Below are 25,169 nucleotides of genomic sequence, written 5' to 3'. Positions count from 1 at the left end.
ACCACTTTTGGCAACTATCCTCTACATAAAAATGTGTGTTTGACAATTGCATTCATTTCATTGCAACATGTCTAAACAGCTCAAGTGTGTAAATTCAACTGAAAATATTCATTTTCCATTATAAAACCGTGGGTTTTCAAGATTGCACATTTAATAATAGTTACCAAGCTTAAACCTTTCATAAATGTTTATTCAAAAAAGAATGTTTTAACTATTTATGATGATTTAATAAGAAAAGATAGTGGGCTTCCAAAAGGATTTTTCAAAACATGATAAATGTGAATTTATAATGAAGATCTAAACAGTATGGTGTTTGATTTGAGAGATTAAAGTTTTTGTTTGTTTACTTTCATTCTCTTGAATGATTCATCAGCTATATGTCATAATAATTACAAATATCAACTCGTTTTCATAAGGACATTTAATTGTCTTTGCTATCACAAGATATTATTTGAATTATTTTAAACTAAATTTTCCTTCCAAAGATTGTCCTACTCATAGTGATAGTCAACATAATATAGACTAAATTGTTACAGATATTTTTTGATAAAAGGCAACATGTCTGATAATATCTCCAACAGTTATTTTTCTTGAAGTTACTTGCGTGGGAATAATTTTACAATAAGATTTTCCACTCTAATTAGAATTTATGCAAGCTAAGAAAAATGAGCTTTGTCACTTTCACTCAGTGTGATTTTTCCTGTATGTTTATGATAGTATATTCTCATGGTATTATGCTATAACTCAGATATAGGTAAAGTGTGCTTCAAGGTTAAATTAGTTAGAAAACATATCCAAGCATTTAATTTTTAAAATTTTACTTATTTCATTTGAAACACAGAGTGACAGAGAAAGAAAGACACATACAGAGAGAAAGAGAGACACACACATACTATCTGTCTGGTGATTCATTTTGCAAATGCCTGCAAATCTCAAGACTAGGTCAGAAGCCTGTAATTCCAACTGGATCTCCCACAAGAGAGCCAAACACTTGAGCTATCATCACCTGGCTGCTAGGGTGTGCATCAGCAGGAAGCTGGATCAGAAGCCATGGCTGGTATTAAGCCAAATACTCCTTGCTTATAAAGAGTATTTCAGTCCTGTATTAAATATTTTCCCTTAAAGCTTGCAATTTGATTATAGACTCCAGTAGATTTTGACTGAACAGAAAGCTTCCTTCATTGTTTTATAAAAGAATGCTGATTTCATTTTTCCTTTGCCTACACTTTTTGTATTGGTTTCAAAACCCATTCAATTCTACAGCTTCAAAGTTGACCTTATTACCCAGATCATATTGTTTCCAGATAACTGTGCATACTAAGTATGTCATAAGAGTGACCCAAGCTAGACAAAATTAGAATCAATCCTAGCAATTTTTCTGGAAATACATGAAACAGATTGTTTTGGGGAGGGAGATGAAAAGTTATGAGGAGCAATTGTGGGATGTGAGAGTTTATTTTAATCATATTTGTCAGCGCTATTTGGAAAGCCAATCCACATATTAGAGAAATGGGGAGAAGCCAGAAAAAGAGATAAATCCCAAACTACGTTGTTTGAAGTGGTGAATCCAGCTTGTCTTTCTTTGAAGTAGCAGTAACTGGAACTACCAGTTATCTCAATCAGTAACCTCACTGAATCTTAGCAATTGGCTTGGCACTGAATTTCTCCATACAGTTAAGTCATGCTTATCACTGAGTCTTAGCATTCATACATATGAACTCAGAAAGTTCCCCACTTTTTCTTATCACTTCCACTTTGGGCAGAATTATTAAAGAAGAGATAAGAGCTACATGCAAATCATCAATTTTACCTAATTTTACATTTTCCTACTGTTTAAAATCAGCATCTAATTCTAAGCATCTTAAATTATTTATGATGTTTATAGTTCTGGTAAATAAACACAAAGGATGGATCATTGAACTCAGTAAATTCAAAGACAGAAAATGATTACATATGTCAGTTTCATCAAACACTGCTATTCAAAACACAGGCTCAAGCAGCAGTTAGTGAATTGCATGGATACTTCCACATTTATACTTGGATCTGTTTAATTTGAAGAAGATATTTAGTAGCCACTTCTGTGCTCATTATAAAAAGTGTTAACACATTAAATGATGAGTCGGGGGGGGGGGGAGGCGGGAGGAGATGTTCCTCACAACCTCTAGATTAGTGATGGAAGAAAAAATATATGTTGTATTATCCAGATGTTCATTCCATCTGTTTTAAAGCAGTTTTTCAAAGAGGCAGTGGTGAGTAGAACTTCAAAGAACTAGCAAGGTAAACTAATGGAGAAATGTTATTGGTTATCTGCTTTGGTAATTCGTAAAGGATACTCTAGGAGAACAGATGAAAGTATCATTCCCTTGATATAATATTAGTGCTCACCACTTCACAAGTTATGATCAAGGTTTCCAATACTTCATAGGCAGGTACTCATTAAAGCTCCTGAATGTAAAGATTGGAAATCTCCACTGAATGTATTTTAACTTTTTTAGTAAATATAAATTATACCTTTCAAGTATCTGTTTGTCTTACTAACTGCTGAGCTCAGTGTGAATTGACATCCATCCTTCCTGGCCCCACACATGTGATTCGATCATGACAATAAGAGAATTTCCTTCTAAGGCAGAAGCAGTGAAGAAGACATTCATTCACACGTGTTACCAAGGCTATCATTCCACAGGACATAGTAGTGTAAGGATCTCTCCAGGAGGCAACTTCACAGACACAAAATCGATGCCAAAATAAGATATAGGGCAAATGAGAGAATGTGCACATAAATTTCTTCCCTTCCAAAGATGTTTTCTAAAGAGATAGGGTAGATTTTTAAATATATTTTAAATTATTACAAGAAGATGAATGCATGTCTTGAGATATTGTTAATTTGTTCATTATTGGGGTTTAAAAACTATACTGCCAAGAGACAAATGATAGAGGACCTTGTGGCCCAGGAGGTTATTCTATAGCTTGGAAGGCCCACATCCCATATGGGAATATCTGTTTCAAGTCTGAGCTGCTTCACTTTTTTAAAAAAAAAGAAAAGACTTCTTTATTTATTTGAAAGTCAGAGTTACCCAGAAAGAGGAAGAGACAGCGACAGAGAGAGAGAAAGAGAAAGATCTTACATCTGATGATTCAATCCCCAAATGGCCACGATGGCCAAGCTTGACCAGGCCAAAACCAGGAGCCAGGAGCTTCTTCTGGGTCTCCCACATGCATACAGGAGCACAAAGATTTGTGCCATCTTTTCTGCTTTCCTAAGCACATTAGCAGGGAGCTGGATTGGAAGTGGAGTAGCCAGGTCTCAAACCAGCACCCTGTGAGATGCTGGTGTCACAGGCTAGGGCTTTATCCACTACACCACAGTGCCAGTCCCAGGGCTGCCCTAGTTCTAATACAGCTTCCTGTTAAAGTGCCTTGGAAGCAGTAGATGATGCTCCAAGCACTTGAGTCCCTGCCACTGCCACCCACATGGGAGTGATGGAGTTCCTGGCTCCTGGTTTTTTCACCACACAGCCCAACTCTTGGTAGCCATCCAGGATATGAACCAACAAATAGAGGATTCTCTCTCTCTCTCTCTACCCTTTAATTTTTTTAAAACTTTGCTGCGGCTCACTAGGCTAATCCTCCGCCTTGCGGCACCGGCACACCGGGTTCTAGTCCCGGTCGGGGCACCAATCCTGTCCCTGTTCTCCCTCTTCCAGGCCAGCTCTCTGCTGTGGCCAGGGAGTGCAGTGGAGGATGGCCCAAGTGCTTGGGCCCTGCACCCCATGGGAGACCAGGAGAAGCACCTGGCTCCTGCCATCGGATCAGCGCGGTGCGCCGGCTGCAGCGCGCCTACCGCGGCGGCCATTGGAGGGTGAACCAACGGCAAAAGGAAGACCTTTCTCTCTGTCTCTCTCTCACTGTCCACTCTGCCTGTCAAAAATAATAAAAAAAAAAAAACTTTGTTTTTTATTTATTTGATAGATTGAGTTAGACAGTGAGAGAGACAGAAAAAAGGTCTTCCCTCCATCGGTTCACTCCCCCAATGGCTGCTACGGCTGGCACTACGCCGATCCGAAGCCAGGAGCTAGGTGCCTCTTCCTGGTCTCCCATGCGGGTGCAGGGGCCCAAGCACTTGTGCCATCCTCCACTGCCTTCCTGGGCCACAGCAGAGAGCTGGACTGGAAGAGGAGCAACTGGGACTAGAACCCTGTGCCCATATGTGATGCCAGCGCCGCAGGCGGAGGATTAACCAAGTGAGCCAGGAATAAATCTTTAAAAATTAAGGAACAGGTGCGGGTATTGTGGCACAGCAAGTTAAGCTGCCACTTGGGAAACCTGCAACCCATTTTGTTTTTTAAATATTTATTTATTTGAAAGTCAGAGTTACACAAGGAGATGAGAGAGAGAGAGAGGTCTTCCATTTGCTGGTTCATTTTCCAGTTGGCTGCAAGGCCGGAACTGTGCCGATCTGAAGCCAGGAGCCAGGAGTTTCTTCTGGGTATCCCCATCAGGTACAGGTCCCAAGGACTTGGGCCATCTTCTACTGCTTTCCCAGGCCACAGCAGAGAGCTGGATCGGAAGTGGAGCAGCCAGGACTCAAACCTGCGCCCATAGAGGATGATGGCACTGCAGGTGGCGGCTTTACCTTCTGTGGCACAGCACCAGCCCCCTGCATCCCATTTTGAAGGTTCTGGTTTGAGTCCAAGATAGTCTGTGCTTCTGATCCAGCTTCCTGCTAATGCACTTGGAAAAGTAGTAGGTGATGGCCCAAATGCTGTAGTCCCTGCCACCTATACTGGGAACCAGGGTGTTCCTGGATCCTAACTCCAACCTGGCCCAGAGCTGACTGTCGTGGCCATTGAGAGAATGAACCAGCAGATGAAAGCTATTTCTCTGTCTCTCCCTTTCTCTCTGTAACTCTGCCTTTCTAATAAATATTTTTTTAAAAAAATGAGACAACCAAATGTCCTAATTTTGCTTCTAGGCATAACCTTCATGTTTTCTAAATGAAGACAGTACAGTCATACATGGTTAAGGAATTTAACTGCAAACCTACAAGTTGTCTCTGTACCAAGAAAGACAAAACAGAATCATCAAAGGGAAGTAATGAAATGGAAAGTTATTTAGAAATTATAAATCAAGGTTCTACAAAAAGTTCCAGGAAACATAAAATTAAAGGGTGAGTTTATTTTGGTGAAAAAGAACCCAGGTGGAATTTTTATTCTATGATACATGGAAAACACAAATTCTAAAAGAAACTATGTATAATTTTGAAAATTATTTTATCCCAAAATAAACTGTTCTTTTAATTTCTTTTTTCACAAACAGTTTAAGTAGCCTCATGTTTTATGAAAAAGTAGACATTTATTCTTTCTTACTTAATATTTATGAAATTAATTCATAGTCATTCCTCCAACATTTTTCTTCCTATTTTGAAAATTTAGTTCTGTTTTATTGCTGAGTCCTCAGCAAATATAGAAAACACTCACATTTCTCAGGTATTTCTTGATAATGTTTAGGTGGAATTGAACACTTGTAAAAAACGATTTTCTTTGTATATCCCATGTATTATTCATTGTAAGAAGATAATGGTAACATCTTTAAAAGATCTCCTTTATATTTAATCTATTCTATGCAGTTATAGTTTTTCTGTTTGTACATAAGGGTACTGACAAGCGATAACATGGGTGATGAGAATGGGAAGGACAGGGGCAGGATCAGAAGTAAAAGGAGAATGATGAGCACTGAGAGGGAAGCCTAAGGACACATGCCATGGAGATAAGAGACAGGAGAGTCAGTGGGAGGCCAAAACATGAGAGGGCAGAGGCTGCCAGACCTGGAGGAGGCAAGGATAAAAGAAAATACAGGCATCAGTTGGGAAGCTTGGAAGTATAAATGCTACAGAGAAACAATATGACCCAGAGAGTCTGTGCTGAAGATAAACAAGAATGTAATGCTTCATATATATATGATTTACCAGGGTATTATACTATTAAATGCATTTGTTATGTATATTATATAATCTGTATGTTATAATTATATATAATTGGTTTTTTGAATAGAGACCACTCACAGCACTAGCCAGGAGTTCCCTTGGTTAAGTTTCCATTTGGGCTTTCTTTGCGATGTTATCTTCCAAGCTTCTCTACAAGCAGAGTCAGTTGGTTATTCTATTGATCTGCTTCTGCTTCCTTTGCACAATAGATAATACATACACAATTGACCTGGAAAATTTATGTTAATATGAGGAGACACTCAAAATTGTGTGACTTGATATTTACATACTAAGAAATTTTAATTTGAATAAATAATAATTAAATGTAATAGGCTATATGATTTGAAGTTTAAAAATTTCAAATAGCTTCAGTTTTACCAAAACATAGTCTTGCATTCCTTTTTCATGCGCAACTGTTAATTCTCTATTCCACCAGTATTTCTTAGGACTCCTTTCATTTGAAGAGAGAAAAAAAAAAAAGCAGCATAAATAAGCTTAAGCAATGAGGACTGGTACAGGCATTCTTCAGGCATGTGTACATTCTGAGACCCAAACAGACCCCTGAGGAGTCTGCTGCTTTTTGATGCTTTTTGCTTGTGTCCCATATTGTTGGGAATTTATTTTCTTCAGGCTTTATCCACATATTTATAAATGCATATAAATACATATAAATGCACATATAGAGGCTGCTCACAATCTAATACTGAAACTCTCTTGACTGCCATTACTAAAGAGAGATAACCTCTCTCTCTCTCTCTCTCTCTCTCTCTCTCTCTCTCTCTCTCTCTCTCGTCCTATACAAATAAAACCTGAGTGAATAATCCAGTGCATCCCATGTAGTCTGTTAGTTGTCATTGGTGAAAGTCATGTCCTGTGAATATCATAAAGATGGTAACTAAAATGTTTCCCAAATAAAAGATCTTGTTTCATTTTTATAAGAAGGGCATCTGGGACCCATATTGTGGTACAGCCAGTTAAGCCACCAGTTGTGACACCAAAATCCTATAACAGATTGCCAGTTCCAGTGAATTAGCAAATGGAAGATTTCTTTCTCACGCTTGTTCGCTTGTTCTTTCTCTCTCCCTCAATCTTGATCTTGAAACAAATAAATGAATAAATCTCAAAAAGATTTTAAGGAGAGTTCCTGGGTGAGAAAAAGAAAAAAACAAGTGATATATACCAGTAATATCTCCATTCTTGACAGCTTGGCATACATATATACATTTTAATTAAGACAGTGTCAATTTGTCCTATCCAATGGAACACACCTATCCTAACTTAAACTAAAAATACTCTTGTCCAAAAGGAAGGACATTCAAAGCTGTGTTTTATATTTTCCTTTATCTCTCAGGTATTGTAAAAGGCTTTCCCATACTGTTTATTGAGACTCACTTCAATTCTACTGAGTGAGAAGAAATACCAATAAGAAAGCCAATACCCATCAAAACATCCTCTGTCTGCAAACACAGCAAAAGAAGTCCAAATCCTAAGTATATTAAGACTGCTCCCTCTTATTCATGAACTTTATTTTTTATTGACATAAATTTCATAATGAATATATCAAAGAATAAGTCTCTGACAGTGAAAGTGCTGGATATTTATTTGCACATGTGTAGAAAAGTGACAGGGGATTATCTTAGTCTGGTTTGCAGCAACACCACTACTTATAAAGTCCCTATAGCATTTCATTACATACACACACATACACACACACACAAAGACGAACAAGAAGCAGAAAAAGAAAAAGACTTGTTCTGGTTTGTTTAACAAATCCTGGTTATCAGGTGGGTTAGAATGGAGCTCTGTTCAACTGCTTTTCTGTTCCACTGGGACTATTAAATTGTGTGTGTGTTTTTTTCTTTTTTCAAAGATATGTGTGAGCTCCCTGACTTCTTTAGAAGCCATGTCCCCATGTGGCTGATTCTCTATTGATGGCAGCAAAATCAACTTGGAGCACAGAGACAAACACTGAGTCCAGCACAGCAGTCAGCACTTTGCTCGATTTACATATTCAAAAAATGATTGCTCCTTTTTCTGTCCTTGACACTGTCTAAAGGAAAGGAGCAACTACTGGTAGGCCTTTAAGATAGCTTTCTGTTGTTGCTGTTGTTGAGCTCGTGGGGTTTTCACTATAGAGAGAAAGTAAGATTTAGTTAATGTCTATTTATCTGCTGTGTTCAGGCACTGTACTGAGCACTTTGTCTATTCATTACTGAGGATATTATCCGTAATGACCCAATGAAAAAAATTGTTGCACTATTGTGAGAAGCCAAAACATTTTTTTTTTCTGGTTCTTTGTTATTAATCCGATGAAGAGGATTACTTAACTAGTTTTCCAGGTTTAACATAAAAAAAAAACTGACAGGTTTCTACACATGAATATCTTTATTTTGTTTTCTTTTTAAAGATATAATTATTTATTTGAAAGAATGATAGATATAGCAGGAAACAGAAATGTTCTATCCATTGGTTCACTCCCCAAATGGCCATAATGTCCAGGGCTGAGCCAGCAGGAAGCCAAGAACCTGGAGTTCCATCTGGGTCGCCCACATGAGTGACAGGGGCCCAAGCAATTGGGCCATCTTCTGCTACTTTCCCAGGTACATTAGCAGGAAGCTGAATTAGAAATGGAGCAGCTGGTATTGAACTAGCTCTCTGATAGGGATGCTGATATTGCATATGGCCCCTTAGCTCACTGTACCACATCAGCCTATGTATCTACATGTTTAGATTGATTCATAATACATAAAAACATTTGATATAGTATCTAAAACCCTGTGATATCTTACCTTATTTTATCAAAAGATCATGTATCTTCCTCTTCCCTCATTTTTCATTCCATTTTGTTTACTAAACATTTATTATTTTGTTCATAATGCACATTACAGTAGGCTATTACTGAGTAATTGATATGATACTGGAACTGGAGACTTAACCATTTTATGAATGGAATATTTTAGCTCAATTATTTGCATTGTTTTAATTTGAATGGGCATGTTTATTTCACTTTAGAAAAAAATCCATATACCACATATAAAGCTATATATTCAGAAAAAGTAGTCATTTTTGACACTGCTGTATTTCTTTTTGTTTTAAAGGTGTATTTATTTATTTGAAATTCAGAGTTACACAGACAGAGGGAGAGACAGAGAAAGAGAGAGAGAGAGAGATCTTCCATCTGCTGGTTCACATCCAAATGGCCGAAATGGCTGGAGCTGGGCCAAACCAAAGCCAGGAGCCAGGAGCTTCTTCTTGATCCCCAACATGGGTGCAGGGGCCCAAGCACTTGGGCTTCTTCCACTGCTTTCTGAGGTGCATTAGCGGGGAGCTGTATTGGAAGTGGAGCAGCTGGAACTCCAACACTGGTTGCATCCATATGGGATGCAAGTGCTGCAGGCAGAAGTTTAACCTGCAGTGCTACACCACTGGCCCAAAGACAATATTTTTCACACTATAGTTAGAAATATGAAGATATACAGATTAATTAGATCAAACAAGTAGCTGGAATGAGAATATAATTTAAGTAAATTTTAATGCACACCTCCAATTTATTATTACATAGCAACCAACATCCATCATGTTAGATATATACATACATGCCAAACATATTCAACAATACACTGATGGAATAGTTTCATGTGGCTAGCTGTCTATACGTATCTCTATTATGTGATAAATATTACATAGTCTATATATAGTGATGAGTTCATAATTAATCTCTGACTTACAATTATCAATATATTTAGAAAACAAATGTTGAAAAATTCTTTTTTTTCTCTTCTAGTGTCTCTGTTACTAATTTATCTTAAATGGTATATTTATTTCTATGTGAAACATGGCAACATAGATTTTTACCCTGACTTAAATGTACTTTGACTATGATATTGGCTACCAGGAAATGTAAGAAGAGTATGAGTAATGCAAATCCTTCTTGACTACTAAAAACCAGCAGCACACCATTGCTTTCCTGTCAGTTGGATACAGAACATTTGCTTTCTGTACAAATCCTGATGATTACTGGGGCATCACCTTTTCTTTTTAAATAGGAACATACAAGACCTCAAAGAAGGTAATAGAGTCAAGCAGATGAAGGTATTTATTCAGGGATTTCAATACCTCATCAAGATTGTAAATCAAAAGAGGATCTATATTATGCACAGAAAAGATTGTTTTATTCTTCAAGATGTCTAAATTGATATTAGCATTAAACAACTCCTGCAAAAATTTTATTGCTTGTATATATTCTTTATAATGCATATGTAGATTGCATTTCAAATTATAAGCAATAGAAATGTTCTTTAATATCTGTTTCTCTGGATAAAATATATGAATAATAGTTTCACAAAAAGCAACCCTTCTCTTTACATTTTACTAATTACAACAGATCCTGAAAGAGGACCATAAGCCTTATTTGTAGTACTTATTGTTTTCTAAACAGTATTAAAAAAAAACATCATTTTTAAAATATTGTGAAAGACTTTTAGGCATTTTTCTTAAAATTTATTTTATTTATTTGAAAGAATGACAGAGAAGGAGTGAGAGAGAGAGAAAGGCATTCCACTAAGTGGGGTGGTTCACTCCCTAAATGGTCGCAGAAGGCCAGGACTTGGCCAGCCCAAATCCAGGATCATAGAATTCCATCCAGATCTTCCAAGTGGGTGGCAGGGGCCTAAGTATCAGGGCATCCTCTGTTGCCTCCTTAGACACATTGTCAGGAATTTGTGTTGGCAGTGAAGCAGCCAGAAACCGAATCAGTTCTTCCATATGGGATGACGTTGTTGCAGGCAGTGGCTAGACCTGCCACACCACAATGCCATCCTCAGGAATATGTCTGATAACTAAATGTTAGTCACTTTTTAAAAGTTTTTGCTAACATGATTGGATTGACAGAGTCATTGTTCTGAGTGCTTTCTTCTTGTTTATTGCTGAAAATTAATATCTTTCACCCTTTATGTTGTACAAATAATGTTACAAATGTTGTGATGAATTTCACATTCTTGATCTATTACAGAAAACTCCAAAATAGAATTTAAGAGAAATGGTTTTGTACTTGGAATTTGAAAATTTCCAAAGAGTAAAATGGCCAAAACATTTAACTCTCTTTGTCTGTGTTTTCTCTAGCAGATGTTATTTGATTAGACTGTCTTAAAGAGTATTTGTAAATAGGGCATATTACATTAGGTTGTAAGTTTCAAAACTCTTTATTTGTAATGGATACCCTTGAGTATTGGAAAATATCAGGATATTATCATCAGTTACATGTTTAGCAGGTTCCATCTTTGCACATTTTATAAGCAATTTTAAAGCATATCTGTTTAAGCAAAAGTTAGATCAATCATGGACATAAAATTACATAAACTTAATTATGAATCCTGAGCTTTTCTACCACATAATTAAATACATCAGGCAGACATTGTGCTTAGTGGGTAAGTGGACAGATGAGACAACTGTATCCATTATACAGATACCTGGGTTTGATACTCACCTGTAGTTCCTGATGCCAGCTTCCTACTAATATGTAGGCCTTCATAGGCTCACACACAGTCTCTTTACTGAACGAGACAAGGGAAATAACAGAAGCTAACAAAGGATGTTCAAATTTGTGAAACTAGGTAGGGTCAAAGGGAGAATTCAAGAATCCCAGAGCTTATGTTGTTGATTGTGTAGAAGACACTATTACTCAAGAGATTACCAAAAAAAACACTGATATTTTTGAACCTCAAACTCTGCTACCACACATTACACGTCGCCAATTGCATTTGCCTTTGTGACACTGCTGAAAGGTATAATAAAATTGAGTAATATGCAAAAGCACTTGGACAGAGGTAACAGGACTTTTCTTTCTTCAATACCATATTGATGAGAAAACTATATTACTCTGGCTAGCTTCAGATTGTCTCTAAGAAGAATCTATGGGGCCAATTTGAAGAGCTTCCAAAAAAAAAAAAAAAGGTAAAGACATTAAAATGAATAAGTGGAGCTCTGGTTTTACAAAAGAAGCTGAAGGTGCTATCTCAAATTATTTGAAATTATCTTCTATGGTTTCTAGCAAGCCAAAGAATAGCTAGGTTTTTGGATTTTTATAACAGGATAGTGTTAGTGGGGTAAAACTTTGTTATCATTCAATACCCAGAAATTTGTTTAATATCAACTACTTTAATATATTTCTTCTTAGTTCTGAAAAGAACAGTTTTTGCAAATTGTCATAAGTATTAACTGCATGTTTGTATCTCAGTGAAAGTATTACATTTTGTATAAATGCTTTAATTAAAAATTATTATTGGAATAACCACTGAAGCCTCCATGAATATTTTGGAAACACTGGATCTGGGATTTGTAAGCCCAGATTTATTGATACATCTGAACAGTCCTTACTTCCTAGACCACTTTTAGATTTATTATGTTAAATTTGTGATGTCAATCATGGTATCCTTTTGGACATTGGCATTTTCTGACCATTTTCACCTATAGAAAAAATATAGACACAGGATAGTGTCCTTAAGGTAAACAATTTTCACAGAAAAACATAAATATCTGGCTTAACAGAGGAATATTTGTATATCTCTCTTTCTGAGAAATATACAAGCAAACTCATTGCCAGGGGCATGAGGGCAATGCATCTTATCTGTCTTACCAAGAATAATAGTATGTTCAAAGGAATAAAGATAGCATTTAAAAGCAGTGTTTCATCCACGGAGTTATTTTCCACCCTGTTTTCAAAATTTGCAGCATAGGATATGGTGAGATTAGCAGGGCACACAATGTAAACCCCTGAGCTTGTTTATGCAAAGTTATGGTACAGTGTTTCAGCAAACTAAGGCCCCACAAGACCCTGTTTTGGATTTACTGAATGATGTCCAGGCGTGCCTGAAATTCATTCCTAGCTCATCTCAGAATCAGGAAACAGATCTCATAAGTCATCCTATATTGTCTATTACACCTTGATTTTACAAATATTGTGGTTGCCTTCTTTGTTGCATTTCAGAGAATTCACTATTGGTGCATAAAAATGCTACTGATTTTTGTACATGCATTTGTATCCTGCAACTTTGTTGCTCTTTTTTATTATTTCTGAAATTTTTGTGGCAAAGTCTTGAAGTTTTCCTGTATCTAAGATCATGTCATCAGCAAACCCTGACATTTCCTCCTTCTCTGTTTAGATGTCCTTTATTTCTTTCCCTTGCCTAATTGATCTGGTTAAGAAAACTGGTGAAGATGTGAATTTCCCCTATCAGTATGACATGAGTTGCTGTGTTGTCGTATATGGGCTCTTTTATGTCATTATTTCTGTAACTTCTTCAAAATTTTTTTTTCTGTTTGTAGTAATCTTTTTTTTTAATTTTTTATTTTTTTATTTTTTTTTGACAGGCAAAGTGGACAGTGAGAGAGAGACAGAGAAAGGTCTTCCTTTTGCCGTTGGTTCACCCTCCAATGGCCGCCGCGGTTGGCGCGCTGCGGCCAGCGCACCGCGCTGATCCGAAGCCAGGAGCCAGGTGCTTCTCCTGGTCTCCCATGGGGTGCAGGGCCCAAGCACTTGGGCCATCCTCCACTGCACTCCCTGGCCACAGCAGAGAGCTGGCCTGGAAGAGGGGCAACCGGGACAGGATCGGTGCCCCGACCGGGACTAGAACCCGGTGTGCCGGCGCCGCAAGGCGGAGGATTAGCCTAGTGAGCCACGGCGCCGGCCCACTTCTTCAAAATTTTTATCATGAAGTGATGTTGAATTTTATCAAAATCCTTTTCTATATCTATTGAGATTATCTTATATTATGTTCATCCTTTTTGTTGATGTAGTAATAACATTATTATTTGTGTGTGTGTAAAAGCATCCTTGTATCCCTGGAAGGAGTGTGAATTCATCATGGTGAATACTATCTTTATGTGCCATTGGATTCAATTTGCTAGTATTCTTTTGAGTTTTTGCTTATGTTTTCATCACGGATATTGGCCTGAATCTTTCTCTTTATTATTATTGTTATGTCTTTTTCTGGTTTGGGTATCAAGATGATGCTAGTGCCATATAATTAATTTGGAATATTTCCTTCTTCTTAAATTTTTGAAACAATTTAAGAAGAATTGATATTAATTCTTCTTTAAATGTTTGATAGATTTCAGGAGCAAAGCCCTCTACTCCTCAGCTTTTCTTTGATAAGAGATATGTTTTTGACATTTTTATTAACTATGCAATCTCCTTACTTACTACTTACTTACTTACTCCTTACTTACTACTTACTGCTTAGGTATTCTGTTTCTTCATGATTCAGTCTTGGTAAGGTATTTGTGTCTAGAAATTACTCCATTTCTTCTGGGTCACAAAATTTTTCATATAATTGTTTGTGGTAATTTCTAACAATATTTATATGATGTCAGTTATGTTTCCATTTGCATCTATGATTTCTATGTATTGAAATAGCTTTTTATTTTTTCTAAGCTGGCTAAGGGATTATCATTTTTGTTTATCTTTTGAAAAATCAGCTCTTCATTCCATTTATTTTAATCTAAGGACCTAAAATCCCATGGAAACCCATGGAATAAAGATGATTATCTTTGTGAAATTCTATTGTTTTTATTTCCTTTCAACAAATTTCTATTAAATGTGCAGAGATTTCTGAACATTTATGGAAAATCTATACCATATAAAAACTATGCAAAGATTTCAAAATTTTTCACAGCATGAAAAGTTTATTTTCAGTGTCACTCTTTCTGGAAACTTGGAAATACCCTTGTCCTCTTAGCCACATACTATGCAGGGTACTAGAGAGATCAAAGCAATCAGAAAGACAGCTAGCATGCTGCTCACATAAACTCTTAGATGCAAAATCGTAGTAGGGATGAGTGGATGATAATCTCACAATAACATTTAATGTAACCCCTGAGATAGGTGTTATAAGAGGGTCACCTGGTGGCAGGAGGTGTTTTGCCTTTTCATTCTCATGAAATGAGTGGTCATTATATTTTCTAAAAAGTAAATGAAGCTTATCTCCTCAAACCAGCCTATTAATCTGGGACAGTTTGTCTAAATGACTTAGAGAACCTTGTATCTCAAATAATAATGAAATCATTGAATGATTTTTATCTTTTTTTTTAAAGATTTATTTATTTGAGAGAGAGAATTACAGACAGTGAGAGGGAGAGACAGAGAGAAAGGCCTTCCGTCCATTGGTTCACTCCCCAAATGGCCTCAACAGCTGGAGCTGCACTGATCTGAAGCCAGGAACCAGGAGCTTCTTTGGGGTCTCCCACATGGGTACGGGGCCCAAGGACTTGAGCCATCTTACACTGCCTTCCCAGGCCATAGCAGAGAGCTGGATTGGAAGAGGAGCAGCCGGGACCAGAACCGGCACCTATATGGGATGCCAGCACTTCAGGCCAGGGCTGTAACCTTCTGCGCCACAGCGCCAGCCCCCTGAATGATTTTTATCTTTAAAAATATATATAAATGATGACTTCCTCTATTTAATTGTAAAACTGTGATACACAAATGCCTCTGTGGAGAGGTAAGTGCCCCTAAGAACAAATGTCTAAATAGGGAGGTTTAACAAATTCTTACAGAAAACATGATTGATTAATTTACTCACTATTCATGCCATACATCTTTGGGTGCCAGACATATAGTGAACACATCAAAAAAGCCTTATGGAGTGAAGTGCAGTTGCTCCTCTCTATCTCTGGGTTCTACATTTGTGGATTCAACCAAGGATCAAATATATTCAGGGAAAAAAACGCATTATGTCTCTAGTGAAAGTGTATGACTCTCTTCCTTGTAATTATTTGCTGAAAAATAATGCCCAGCAACTATTTTCATAGCATTACATTGCATCAGATATTATAAATACTCCTGAGATTATTGAAAGTATATAGGGGGGCTGGCGCCGTGGCTTAACAGGCTAATCCTCCACCTTGCGGTGCCGGCACACCGGGTTCTAGTCCCAGTTGGGGCGCCGGATTCCATCCCCATTGCCCCTCTTCCAGGCTGGCTCTCTGTTGTGGCCTGGGAAGGCAGTGGAGGATGGCCCAGGTCCTTGGGCCCTGCACCCACATGGGAGACCAGGAGAAGCACCTGGCTCCTGGCTTCGGATCAGCGAGATGCGCAGGCTGCGGCAGCCATTGGAGGTTGAACCAACGGCAAAAAGGAAGACCTTTCTCTCTGTCTCTCTCTCTCTCACTATCCACTCTGCCTGTCAAAAAAAAAAAAAAGTATATAGAAGGTTGTAGGTGGTTTATATGTAAATACTACATCATTTAAATAAAGGACTTGCGCACCCTGGATTTTCATATTGTAGCAGGGTCTACAGATGATACTAAGGGATGATTGTATGCATAAAGAATTAACTTATCAGGCCTGAGCTTGACATTCTTGGAAAGCTGGCATCTGGGAACTTGTATTTCTTGAGGCATTCCTATCATTTCTTAACTGATAAGCTTAGCTCCTAGTACCTAAATTGCTTGTTAAAAACAATGATTTTTTGCTAAATCCCTCCTTACCTTCCTGGCATATGAGGTTGTGATACATTCTAAGCAGTGAGCATTAGGCCTCTAATAAGATTCTGTGGTGAATATTTAACAGTTGTTGCTACAATTTATAATTGATGTACCTACATCCTTGTTACTCAAATGAGAGAAGAGTCTTAAAATCTTACGCCTGATCTTTGGAAATTGTCCTCTGTGCCTCTTCCCCTGGCTGTTTTGCTTTGTAGCTTTTCACTGTAATAAACCATAGCTTATTATTAACCATACCTACATAGGAAGGAGTTTGGCACAGCATTTAAGATGCCTTCATCCTATATTGAATGCCTGGGTTTAACTTCCTTATAATGCATACCCTGGCAGGCAATGGTGATGGCTTAAGTACTTGGGTCCTTGCTACCCATGTGGGAGAAAAGGATTGATTTCTGGGCCTCTGGCCTTAGCCTCTGGACATTTAGTGATAGAAGCAGTGGTTGAAAAATCTCCATTTGTCTCTCCCTCTCTCTGACTTCTGCCCTTCAATGAATTATAGATTTTTTTAAAGATTTTTTATTTATTTATTTGAGAGCTAGAGTTACAAATAGTGAGAGGGAGAGACAGAGAGAAAGATCTTCCGTCCACTGGTTCACTCCCCAAATGGCCGCAACAGCCGGAGCTGCGCCAATCCAAAGCCAGGAGCCAGGAGCTTCTTCCAGTCTCCCACATGGGTGCAGGGGCCCAAGAACTTGGGCCATCTTCTACTGCTTTCCCAGGCCATAGCAGAGAGCTGGATTGGAAGAGAAGCAGCCGGGCTAGAATCGGTGCCCATATGGGATGCAGGCGCTGCAGGATAAGGATTACCCTACTGAGCCACAGCACCGTCCCCAGTGGTTGAAAAATCTCCATTTGTCTCTCCCTCTCTCTGTCTTCTTCCCTTAAATCAATCAATCAATCATAGTTTTTATATGCATGCATTCTGAATTTCATAAGTCCTTTAATAAACCAAACCTAAGAGTGGTCATGTTTCTAGGGTCTAGCTAGCTAGCTAGATATTGTACATAATACTACAATGCATAAGATACCGTCACAATAATGTATTTTTTGCTCTAAAATGCTGATAGTGCTGTGCTTAAAAAACTCTATCTTAGGTGAGACTGCAAGAAAAATTTTAATCATATATCAACAAGAAGGCTTTTGGCACAGGATTAAGATGCCATTTTGCATCCAATATCAAAGTGCCTGGACTTGAGTCCCAGCTCCATGTGTGATTCCAAGTTTCTGCTTGCACACCATGGGAAGAAGCAAGTGATGGCTCAAGCATTTGGATCCCTGCCAACCACATAGTGTCAAAGTTCTGGGCTCCTGGCTTCAGTTCCACCCAGCTTTGTCTGTTGTGGGCTATTGGGAAGTGAACCAGTGGATGGAAGATCTCTATTTTTGTTTCTATATTTATTTTTTTAAATTGTGCATCAAAGCAAAAACCATGGAAAATAAGTAGAGAAAAAGAAATCCTCTTAGTAATTATGAAAGACTTAATTGAAGCTGCCAGAAAATCTAAAAGTCCATAAAATTCTTATGATATTACTAAAGGCCCAAATGTTTATATTTCTCTCACATTAATTATATATCTACATAGTCCCCAGTTTTAATGAGTAAGGATTTTGAAATATAGAATAATATTTTCAGTGGGAACAGCATGAAAATTCTACTTTTCCAAGATGTAAATGACTTTTTCTGAATAACTTAGGTGTGTGTGACATAAATATTGCTTGTGTACCCTACTGCTGTTCACATGAAAACCCCTGGGAACACAGGTTTCCAGATACCTCTCTTCTCTGCTGCAGTTCTGGCAGTGGTTCTGCAAAGTTTACTCCGCGTATTAATAAGATGAACGGACAATAAATATGACTTTATGTTACTCCTCTCCTTCTTAATAAGTTCTTAGATTTTTGTAGATTAATAAGTGATAATGGCAAAACTTTGAATTCAGAATTGTAAATAAATTAGTCACTTGAGCTTCAATTGTGTCTACAAAAGGTGGCTGTTCACAGAGACAGAGTGAGTAGAGGGTGATAAGAAAATGAGGTAAGGCTTCACAGCTTCCAGCTCAATGAGAACTTAGACTAAGGTCTTCCTTGTAACCTTGAATTGAAGGATGACAGATAAATCTTAAGGTAATAGGAGGGAAAGGGAGTGGCTTAGACCAATCATGGTTATTGGCAAATAACTCTTGATGGATAGTACATAGGAGCATTTTTAGAGGGATGATAAATTAGAGATTCACTATCCTATATGTGTTTAACCTCTGCATAATGAAATTACACCAAATTAACATCAGGTCATAGGTCATGGGAGAGCAATATTATGCAAACATGGATTTGGTGGTTATAGTTAAGATGAATTAAGTATTTTGGAGTCTGATAGATTTGGGGTAATCCCAAGTGATTTTGTTTACTAATTGTGTGATGAGGGAATTTATTTTATTGAATTTTCACCATTAGTTTCATCTTCACTGTTGGTAAAATTGTGGTATACTGTTGAGGTCTAGGTACATAGATGTGGAGCTCAAGTAAGTGCTTCATTCCATTATCAGTGATCACTGCTCTTGTGATGAATCCCCTCCCCCAAATGATGCAGTTGAATAAAGGAGTACATTGATTATACTTAGAATTTCCTGGAAAACCAAGTTTGATTCCTATCTTTGTGGACACATGGGGAGGTAACCATACAGGTTACACTGACATTAGGATAACAGAAACAGAAGATAGAAAGAGATACAAAACCACCCCCAAAATCCATAGGGATCCTCAAAAGTAGAATAAGACACTTGTTACTGAAGTCATGAATTTAAATGATAAAAATAGCATTGTCTTTTACATAGCTGGGAATTAAGGACTCATGGAATTATTCCAGGTACTAATGTTTGTTTGATATAGTATAGAATTAACTAGATTATTACATAAGGTTAAAATGTTCACAGGCCAATTTAAAGCCTACAGTGTAGAAAAATACGAGACTTAGCATCTAGGACATGTTTTGAAAAAATTTAAGAAAAACATCTTTTTTGATAAATGTATCTTAGTTTGAAATAATGTCTTTTCAGCTTCCTTTCTCATTTCTTAATTAGGGTATTTGTTCTCACTATAATGAGTTATTTGAATTACTTATATATTTTGATGTTAGCCCATTATAATGCAAATGGACAACAAATGAATGCAAATATTCATCAGTAATCCTCAGAGAATGTAACTTAAAAAAAAAAAAAACACAATGAAACCTCATCACATACCTGTTGAAATAACTATTACCACAAAAATGAAAGATAAGGCATATTGGCCAGAATGCAGATGAAAAGGAACTCTTGGCACACTTTGGTCGCAATGTGAATGAGTACATCCATTATGCAATAATAAAGATTTTTCAAAAAATTAAAAAGGGGATGAATATTTGGCAAAGCCATTAAGATGAAATGTTTGAGTGCCAAATCAAAGTGCCTGGTTCAAGCCTTGGCTTTCTGCTTTGAATCCAACTTCCTACTTATGCACATCCTGGAGATAGAAAATGACAGCTCATGTATTTGGGTACCTGCCATATACCTGAGAGGTCTGCATGGAGTTTTGTGCTCCTGGCTTCAGCCTGGCCCAGTTGCAACATGTTGCAATCTTTTGGGGAGTGAACCAGCAGATGAGAGATCTCTCTGACTTTCCTTCTCTCCTCCTCTCTTTCAAAAAATAAAAATAAGTTAAAAAATAAACATTTAAAAATTTTATTGGTATATTACTATAAAGACAACAGATTTATGGCAGTTCATAAGTCGATTTATAAGAATATAATGATAGTTCCTATAACCTAAAAGTGTTCCTTGGTAGACTACCACAGCTTTAAGCATACTTTTTCTGTAATTTCTATAATTTCCAGATCACTCAGCAGTATTGTAACTAGTTATTAATCTTCCCAGACATTAGAAAGCTGTTAAAGAAATATGCTGACCAATATGTGAAACCAGTGGACCTTCACTATAGATTAATTTTTCATTATGTTTTTTTGTATTATACAGTTTCTAAATCAGTGAATTCCACCTTCTACCTTTTTATGAGCTTAATCAATCTGGTGTTCACTGAATAAAAAACCCAAGTTCCTAAATCTGCCTATAGAATGGAAATCCTACAAAGGAACAGCGCTATTTGGAATCTAGCCAGAATCCTCTAACCAGTCTTATAACTGGTTTCAAATTCAATGCTATATTTGATGTGTTTTAAAAAGAATAACATACTCATCCAGTATGCATCACCAGACATATGTTGAAGTGTTTTTTGTGGCATAGAAGGTTAAGCCTCCACTTGAGATCATACCATATCTACATATCTGGTTTGGGTTCTGGCTACTCTGCATTTCCAATCCACCTTCCTGTTCCATTCCAGCTTCCTGCAAGGTAGTAGATGATTACCCTGATATTTGGGTTCTTGTCACCTACTTGAGATGTCTGGATGGAATTCCTGGCCTCTGGCTCCTGCATACAGCTTGGCCCAGCCTTAGCTATTGTGGGCATTTGGGGAGTAAAGGAGCATATTAAAGATTGTCTCTCTCTCTCTCTCTCTCTCTCTCTCTCTCTCTCTCTCTCCCTCCCTCTCTCTCTCTCTCTCTCTCTCTCTCCCTCCCTCTCTCTCTCTCTCCTCTCCTTCCCCTACCCCCCCTCTTCCTCCCCTTCTCATTCAGCCATTCAAATCAATCAATAAATTTTTAGATGCATCTACTTAACTACAGAACATGTTTACCATTACAAGGAAGATTATATACTTGTCAATTCTTTTTTGTCTGTTTTGTAAAATACTTTCGATTAGATCACTTTCTATCCTTTTGCATTGTTTTTAGTTGTACCTAAAGAGATTTGGTTTTCATTTCACCTTTTCTTTAAATCATATTTCCTGTGGTTAAAGGCAATCAGCAATCTAAATCTCATCTGAGCCTCAATCACATGAAATTTATAAAATTTTAGCAAAACACAGATTGGTACTACATAGTAATCAACTTAGCTTTGGAGGACAATCTAATTTTTTTTTATTATTGTCTGCCATAGTCATAACCCCAAGTGAATTGATTTTAAACATTTAGGTATGATTGCTTTTAGGAAACTTAAATTTTTTTCTCCTCTGGAGGTGTACTTATTAGCAAAATGAGAAACATTATCTTCAATGTTAGCATAATTTCATGTCATGAAAGAATGTTTAGAGTTAAAAATTTATCTATATAGAGGAAACAGATTCCCTATGTTTGATGTATACAGTTTTAAGAACATAATAACTCCATCCTCTCTCCTTCCCTCTCTTTCACCCTCTATCCTCTTTCCTTTCTTATTTTTCTTTTAATTTTGGGGATAACATACTTTTAATTCATGTTATAATCACAAGTTTAATCTTCCACTAAATAAAGAATTCAACAAGGCATAAGTAGAAAGACTACAGTTCCTCACAAGTATAGCCAAGGGCCATAAACGATAATCAAATCTCAAGATGTCAATTTCAGTCATTTACATTACATTTTTGTATTCTGTATATTAATTACCACAAATTAGAGAAAACATGTATTTGTCTGCTTGGGGCTGGCTTATTTCACTAAGCATAATGGTCTCCAGTTGCATCCATTTTGTTGTGTAAGATGAGATTTCATTCTTTTCTATGGCTGAGTAGTATTTCATTGTGTACTGATAAAATTCTGCTAATAATCAAATATAAAAAAATACTTTGTTAGTAATGCAGTTCTTTGCAATTTGTTGGTAACAGTGACAGAAGAAATATTTGTATACAAAGAAAAGAATATTTATTGTACTATGGAATTATTGATTGTCATTCACTCATTAAGAACAGAGTTTTGTTTATGTGGATTTTTGCTTAAATCTGCTACATATTAATAACTCTGTAATGTTTACTGATAGAGAAGGAGACAAAATTTCCTTTACTTTTTCCTTAAAATATAATTACTGATTTTGAATCTTTTTTAGGAGTTTTTATAACACGTCCCGTATAGTCTCTAATTTTTCTGTGTCTTTCCTAACTTCACCATCTAGAGATTTCAACAAAATTCTAGCTTTCTCTTAGGTGTTTAACACATATGGGAAAATGTTACATTATGATTTTCACGAGCTCTGATCAAACATGTTGAACTCTGGTGCTTCAATCTACTTCATACACCTAGTTTTTCTCAAAAATATTGTTGTTTATTATGTTTGTGTGTATCTATGTATAAGTTACATATTTCTCTTTCCAAATTACCCTATACCTTAGTCACTAAAGCAACAGATACTCATTACCTCGTAAGTTTCTATAGGCCAGAAATACAGGCAGCATTTGAGTCCTACAGGTCTGGGTATCTAACAGGGCTACCAGCTAGATTTCAGCTATACTATAGTTATTCCATGGCTCAACTAGTTAGGAATCTATTTCCACAGTCACTCAAATGGTGATTGGAAGGGTCCAGTTCCTCTGAGACTGTTTTGAATTTGTTGATTGCAAGAGGTCTCCTTCACTATGTTACCACATGGACCTTGTGCATAAAGCAGCTGCTACATAGAAGAGCCTCCAGAGAGACAGAAAGGTAGAAAGGCAGACAGAAAGTCATAGGCTTTTGTAATTTCCCATTGGAAATGATTAAAGTCAAGGTTAGCTCATTTTAATCCTACCATCAAGGGGGAAAGACGAGATATCAGGAGGAATAGATCATTGACAGTCCTTTTAGAATCTACCCACGTCAGTGTATAAGTGAGTGTGTGTTATGAAAATGAAGTTTATTGTTTTAGGAATATATAATTCCTTTTCTTGGAGCCACTTGATCTTACCTTGTTGGATATTCTTTACATAGAATATTTCAAAACTCAATACGTGAAGATAAAGACACATTTTAGCACGTAGCATGTACATTTGATAATAGCAACACAAGATAACATGTGCATATTAAAAATGCTATTTTAGCCTGTATTTTATAATGGAAATGACAGACTCATCTCCTGCTCTTTTTTATTTTCTCAAGCCTTGGTGATTTATAATGACAGGATTAAAGCATACTTAGAATCCAAATTAAAAATGTACTTTTGGGTATTAGGATAAGCTTATTAAGGTAAGACTAAGTGGTCCTCTGTTCTTCTTAATAATCTTCAAACTTTTTTCCTTCCAATTGTATCATCTTTTCATGTTTGCATGAATCCAACATAGCTTTTGAAATAGTAACCTTTGGATGGAATGCAAATCCACAGTGTTATGCTACTCTGAAGGAGTCACACAGTTAAATGGAGAGAGAAGGATCGGCTTAAAGGCAAGATATAACATACTTTTAAATTTTTCCGAAGAACCATACCTTCTTCTCACTGTTCCCAGCTTGAATGTCTCATATTTCAGTAGCCTTGAAAATTGAGGCATAATTCCTGAGAAAAAACCTGACTCCTAAACCTACCTAAATATATGTAATAATTTAATTGTTTACCAAGTCTAGAGATTTCCAAAGATTTCTATCTGTTCCAAAATCTTAGTTTTCACTTGCTACTCCCGTGTTTTCATGTGGTTCCATATCATAATTTCCTATTCCTTTTCTGCAGGCTAACCACTTCTGGCTATCCTCCAAGTGTTTCAAACTGAGTTATGGCTACTGATCCACTGTTTTTGTTAATACTTACCTTGAGATAAGGGCCACTTTGTAAATTTTTACTAAATTGATAAATTTGTAAGACAGTGCTAAAAATTTGCAACACAAAGACATATACAATTCAAGATGTATTATGACAGTTCCTGAAGTATTTAAGTCCAAAAATCTCCATAGTGGTTCCTCACTGGTTCATTCATTAGCTGTGAAAGAGGTAAATTGCTTTTCTAACACCAACTCCAAACTGCCACCCCAATATGAAATCTAGGGTGTCATCTTACTATGGAAAAATCCTTGGGTATGTTCTTTAATATCTAGAATGTATTGTATATGCTGGGTTCATAATTTGTTAAATCTCCACATAGACAACTTCTTTCATGATCACACAGAGAAATGCAGTAATAAGGGCAAGGTTATGAAATGTTGTTGTCTAAAATAATCTCATAGGAAAAAATAATCATGTGAACTTCTTTTGATGTGAGTGGTATTGTATGTCCTACCACATACTCAGATGGATTCTGAAAAAGTTACAGTGTACAGATAAAATTTATCTAGCATTCCATCATGAACTTATATCACCATTTGTAGTAGGTAGAACTCTGTAATACCTCTCCCAGCAAAGATGTTAAGGTATTACTCCTTAGAATCTGTGATGATATTACATACTTGGAAAATGGAAATTAAGTTTGTAGATGGAATAAAAGTTACCAATCAGCTGAGTTTGAGATTGGGGGTTTATCCTGAATAATTGAAGTGGGCCCAATATAACTACATTAAAAATCATTTGAAGTGGAGGAAAGAGGCAGAAGAGGAGGTCAGTGTAAGGCAGGTTCAGAATGATTCAATAAACCATTGCTGGCTTTGAGCACAGAAAGGGAGCTTGAGCCATGAAATGCACTCAGCTTCTAGATGCAAGAAAAGGCAAGGAAAAAGATTATCCCATGAATCCACAATAGGAACACAACCCTGCTGACACATTGATTTTAGCCTAACAGGACCTTTTTACTTCTAATTATTAAAAATTGCATGGTAAATGTATATTTTTAAAGGTAAAAGTTTTATACTAATTTATTACAGCAACAAAAGCAGCCTATTTTGCATTTTCTTCAAA

Source organism: Lepus europaeus, chromosome 17, assembly GCF_033115175.1.
Source record: "Lepus europaeus isolate LE1 chromosome 17, mLepTim1.pri, whole genome shotgun sequence".
NCBI lineage: Eukaryota > Metazoa > Chordata > Mammalia > Lagomorpha > Leporidae > Lepus > Lepus europaeus.
The sequence above is the reverse complement of the archived record's forward strand: the minus strand, read 5'-3'. Positions refer to the sequence as shown.